This window comes from Lynx rufus, unplaced genomic scaffold (genome assembly GCF_022079265.1).
Source record: "Lynx rufus isolate CCGP_SWC_20201006 ecotype Redwood Valley unplaced genomic scaffold, mLynRuf1.p SCAF_19, whole genome shotgun sequence".
Taxonomy (NCBI): Eukaryota; Metazoa; Chordata; class Mammalia; order Carnivora; family Felidae; genus Lynx; species Lynx rufus.
In genome coordinates this window covers 8894303-8900302 of record NW_025814833.1, presented here as the reverse complement: position 1 = coordinate 8900302, position 6000 = coordinate 8894303, and positions in this window count along the sequence as shown.

Sequence of the window (6000 nt, the reverse complement as noted above, 5' to 3'; positions counted from 1 at the left end):
CCTTTGCAATATATTGAAGATCGGTATCCGAAAACTAACAAATTGAATTCTCAGAATGTAGCAGGCTGGGTCATTAGAACTGAATGTCTTCAAGCTGACTGTCAGATCTTTCCAAGGGCAAAAATGAAACATGATATAAGCCATTACAGGCCATGAACCTGTTCTCACCCACCTGATGCTTTTACTAATTAGCTTCTTGGCCGGGTGGCAATTTGGGGCAAGTGCATGCAAGCTGGCTTCACAGGGGAGCCCACATTCCACTCTGCCATTTCGCAAGTCACTGGGATACTACACTGCTTCTCTTGGCTTCTTTCCCTCCCAGGAGTCCTGCTCTGCCCTGGTGGAAAAATGGGAGAGGAGAAAGTTTCATTAAATGACGGAGAGATTTCACGGGGCTTTGGTGTTTTGCTAGTTTTATTTTTGTAGTGGGTTGTCTAGAGTCATTCAAGTACCTCGATCCATTAATTTCACTTCTGGGATTCTATCATTAGGAGCAGATCCAAAATGTTGCAAAAGGCCAAGTCTCCAAGATGTTTTTATAACATTAGTTAGAGTAGCACAAAATCGAGAGCAATTTAAATGTCTTAACAATTGGAGAATGGGTAAGTGAATCTTGATACACATATGTAAGGGACAGTTACACAGTCATGGCAATGTATGTTGTGAAGTCTACACTGCTGTCTACACCATGGAGAAAGCGCTTACGACAAAGTGAAATAAATGTAGGATCCAAACTCCTATGTACATTAATATCTCATGGCCTTGTAAAACCACAAATACACACAGAAAACACCAAAGGAAGTGTTCTATATTGGTAACAATGTTTAGTTCGAGGTACTGGGATTGTGAGCGATGTTTTCCTCTTCGTTACAAATATTTGCCTGTTGTGTTTACATTACTTGTAAAAGAAAGTAAAAACAAAACTAAAAGTGAGTAGTATACCACCGAAGATAGGAATTTGGTAAAGTAGGCAGCTTCTAGGTATATTCTTAAACTTTTCTCAGTTTATGCTCAGTCTGATTTCATGGGCGACTTATCCCTTTTCGGAGGCAAGGAGAAATGGGATGTGATGATGTGCTCTATTTTTCCCACGGAATGGGTGTATGTGGAGGGAGGTGGCATGGTGATGGCAACAGTGTTCTTGTTCCTAAATATGCCACTGCTCATGTACACTTCAGGGTTAATCATCTCCGTTGCCTATTAACATGTTCAAGTTAATTGCTTTAGAGTACAGAAAAGCGAAAGTGGGACCCAGTTGACCACACCTTTGAGTTACCATCTCAAAAACAGATAACTGACCCTGATTGTCAGTAAGATTTGGAAATGCGAAGGCCTTGTTGTGGTTCTTAAAATAATCTTACAACATAATCTAAATAGAGGTAGAGCTAGAAGCGAAGAGGTGGGGCCAACTCAAACTCGGTTTCTTAAGTCCGTGCTAGACTAAAGTAAGGGCAAATTCCAAGTTGCTATGACATTGACCAGATCAAGAACATAGGCCTGGAAATGGTTGATCAGTGGAGGTTCATGTTACTCTCCGACCCACCTGCCGATCTTGGCCTAAAGAGGAAAGATTTTGCAAGGTCCTTCTGCCATACTTCTAACTACACACATCTTTCTGTCTTCCCTCTTTGAATTTTTCCTCCCGCCATTAGCATTTTACTTAGGATGGAATTGGAAAACTGGTGGTAGTAGTGAGCCAGGTTTATAGTCTCTTCAAACCAGAGCCAATTCAATTTAATGAATATTTATTAAGCGTCTTCTACACAGAAGCTAATATGCTAGATAATATATTAGAGTGGAAGGACCATTGCCCTGGCTCCAACACTTGTCAAGCTCTAGCACCTTCATTATACAGAAAGAGGGAGTTGGGCCACTAGATGGTCTCCTAAGAGTCTTTCTAGTTCTGGCCTCTGCTGATCTAAGAACCCCTGCATGCACAAAGACTGCGTGGCAAATAAAGGTTTTAAAGACAACTAAAAACTTTAATTCATAAAATTGCTGGGGTCTTCTAGATAAAGGGCCACTTTGAAATAACATTAATAGACATATTTTATTGAGCCTTTACTATGTCCAGGCTCTGTGCTTCGTATTTTACATGGATTACCTCCTTTGATGTTTATAACAGCCCTAGGAGGTAGCAGCACTGTTATCCCTATCTTGAAGATGAAGAAATAAGATTTGGAGAGGTCAAGAGAAATGAATGAGGTCAGCTAATAACCCATAGATCCGAGATTTGAACTTCAGCAGTGTGAATCTAGGTCCAGGCTCTTATCCATGGTGTTTATACTGCCTGCGTGTCACCCATTGAAAGGTTAGGGCAAAGGCACTATTATTTCTTACATCCCAAAGGAAGTGAATTAGTATCCTGGATTGCAAGACTGTTGGGAAAGGTGTTCTCTAGGACACTTCAAGACACAACATCAACCAACCTGAGAGGACACGAGAGAATTCAGGGGGCTGTTTTGCCTCTCTCTTTGTGTGGGAGTGTGTGTGTGTGTGTGTGTGTGTGTGTGTGTGTGTGTGTGTTGTGCACAGATATATGCACGTAGATGCGTACACATAGGGGAAGCTTTGAACTGGCTCCTTTCCATTTAGCTGGAAGTAAAATCATATGGAGCAAATTGACCGAGATTTAGCAGAGAAACAGGTATCCCAGACTTACACCTTCATCTCGGTTGGCAGAGTGAGGGTGGGGGGAAGACTAGGAACAGGAGGGAGGAGGGATAGAAAGATCTTGCAGCCATAATTTCACAGCTTATTTGAAGGGTAGGAATTTGGTCTGCTCTGGCCACCTTGTAGTGTGGGTTTTCTGGGACTTGGCTTGGGAAGCATCTGGGCTGTCACTAATGGGTTTTGGTTCAACCAAAACTGTGTTTGATTGAGGTATACTGGGAGGGTCCAATGACTGCAGATATAGTAAGAATTTAGCTTGGCCCTGCTCCCCTGTTGTTATTACATAAGAGCTGAACATGTAGATTCAAATCGTACTTTTAGAGAGAGAACCATGGATATCCTCTCTTCCCCTATCAAATATTCTCAGGGACAGCCTGTTTGTCCAGGAGAAACAAGGTTATTTTATTGATTGAAGATGATGTCACAACCCTGGCAGTGGCATGATTGAAGGTGTGGGCAGATTGAAGGTTGCAGAGTTCATACTATTTTAGTTCCTGCGCACGAGACAAGGAATCTTTTCGTTTCCTTTCGCTAATAAATAAATGGACTAGTGTTTTCCTTCTTATGTGACTCTTAACATGTAGACGAACATAAGTTCCTGAAGAAAAAAAAAATCTGTAAATTGGAGAGGAATCAGCAAAGCTCTTTTCTTAGGCTGATTTCTTTTCCTCTTTTAGACAGAAACAAAAAAGGCCAGGGGGCGGGGTAGTGGGGAGGGCCAATCTGTGTCCGGTTGACATAAAGTGATTTGGGTTTTGAAAAGGATATGGAGGAGAGGGGACAAAATTAAGGGAAGAGAGTAAGATTTTGGACAAGTAAAGTTTTCTTTGTGAGAAGCTAGGGATGAGGAACAAACCAGTCAAAATCGGCATGAAGAATCTAAATAGTCCTGGAAAATAATTGTATGGTGGTTTCTCGCCAGGGGCTCAAGTTTAAAGGCCTCAGGCTGTTTTCTGCATGTTTCGGTTGGGAAAAAAAAAGACAACTGTTTTGTTCAGAATCGCACAATAGAAGCACGGTGTTATTTACTACACTCTGTTAATAGTCCAGCTTCGATTCCAATTAGAAGTTGTTCCTCTGCTTTGAAATTAGGGAAGACACCCTAAAATAATTACCTCGCAGATCGGAGATGATTTTGGTTATGATTGGGGTTATATGTTGGGCCAAAACAAGATGGAAAGACAAATATCCGTGTTTGCTCACGCTGTATCTCTTCAGTTTATTTTTGGCAACATCGCAAGGAAATAATGTTAAATTAATCACTGTGTGGTTTTGTGGCTTTTTTTTTTTTTTAAACTTGGATGTTTTGGACAGGCTCCCAAAATACAGAGACGCTTGTGTGCTTCCTTTTTGCATTGCCTTGCTCCTCAAATGGCATCTCTGATGTGGGTTAAAGAAAGCCTTTCCTCTGAGTGACAGGAGTGAGTCATGGCGAGGCTGGGACAGAAAATAGGAATGTGGATGATGTGTGTCTCACCTAAACACAAACTGCTCAGTTAAATAACCAGCTCGGTTGGGCCTGCAGGGCTTTGCGGGGGGTTAACCCAGTAATTCAGAACAAGGACTATCAAAATCCACCTCTGGTGGGTGTTTGCATCTAGTCTTTCTAATGTGAGTCTAGTAGTTTCCTTTCGGGGAGCTCCTGGGCAGCGGAAATGCTGAGAAAGCAAGTGGAGGCATCTTGTCCTTGGAGAACAGTTGGTACCATGTGCTGCGAAGAACACATGAGCCGTCAATCAGATTGTAAGCTCTGGGAGGGCAGGACCTATACGTTGTGTATCTTTTACCTCCTTCCTTGTGTCTAGCAGGAGGCTGGCAAATGTGTGGAATGGCCAGTATGCAATAAATACTTAATGACTTGGTTGAAAGGAAGTTTTGGGTTTCCTCTGCCCTTCTGAGGCTGTGGCTTTTAATTTGGAGCTTAACTGAGTGTCTTTTTTTTTTCCTTTTCTTTTCTTTCTTTCTTTTTTTTTTTTTTTTTTTTTTGACCAAAAATCTACCATCTGATGACTGCCTTCCCTTCTGGGATGTGTTTAAAGGTCTCACCCTAAAGGTCACATTGGTTATGTCTTTTGTCATGTCCCACCATGCCAACTCAGAATGGAAGCAGCAGCAATCTTTGCCAGTCTGGGACCTGAACATTTGGATTCCTCTGGAGACTGGCTGACCTCCTGAACACAGGTGCTGGTAGTGAGGTTTCTTTCTCCCCTAATGGAAACGGACTCTGCCACTCATAGAAAAGGCAAACACCTGGGAGGAGAAGTCATTCCCTTGGAAGGACTGGTTTGGTTAACTGTTGGCCATTGGTGGCAAAATAGAAACGACGTTTTTATTTCTCCCTCCCTCCCCCTCCTGAACATTTCAGAGTGACCAGTGGTCGGACTCTTGGCGGCGCTTACCCTGAACCTGAGTGTTAGGGGAGAGGGAATCTGCCGTTGCGGTTTCTGGAGCTGCTCATAAGCGAGAATTCCCTATCCTGATCAAGGCTTTAAGCCTAAAAGAAAGCAGAAATAGGTATGGACCGTGTGTGTGTGTGTGTGTGTGTGTGTGTGTGTGTGTGCGCGCGCCTGTGTGTGAGTGCGAGCCTGTGTGTGTGCAGGGTGGGGCGGGTGTGGAATGGGAGGGGGTGGTATGCTTTCAGGGTCTGGGGCAGCTCAATTTCTGCATTTCCCTGCCTTGTAGGGTAGGTTCGCAAGTGATTTTGTTTTAACCATACATGCTCCCATTTCCACTTTTTTTTTTTTTTTTTGAGAGAGGAAAAGTAGTTTGGTAGTCATCTTTTCAGTTTAAAGGCACCAAAAGAAATTTACATGTTATGCTTGTCAGCCTCTCAGAAAATCCCAGTCTGACAGTTTAAATACAGGAGTCACAGACGGCCACGGGGAAGGAGGGAAAGGGCTGGTTGCTCAGCCCTTTGGGGCACACTTCCCCAAAGAATATGATTATTAGGATTTAAAAAAGAGCCTTTGGGAGGTTAACTGTGGGGTCAAACTGCTCCTTAGAACAACTGGAAACCAGGCAGCAATAATCACGCGAGAGGTACAAAAAAGAAGATGACCTTTTTTCTATCTACCATACACATCTTCTGGTCATTCCCTGCAGGACTGAAGGAAAGGGATCATGTTTGTAGAGAGACTGGAGGCTGTCTAATATCATAGAAATCAGAGCCTGGAAGCCAGGATTCCAGAGTTCTCATCTAAGAACCTGAGGCTGGTTAGGTTGACCTTTACGGTGACTTTTTGTGCGACATCATGCCCATTCTCCAACACTGCTCGAGACCTTTAGAGTAAAACTTTCATTATTGAAATATTGAATTGCAGTATTCAC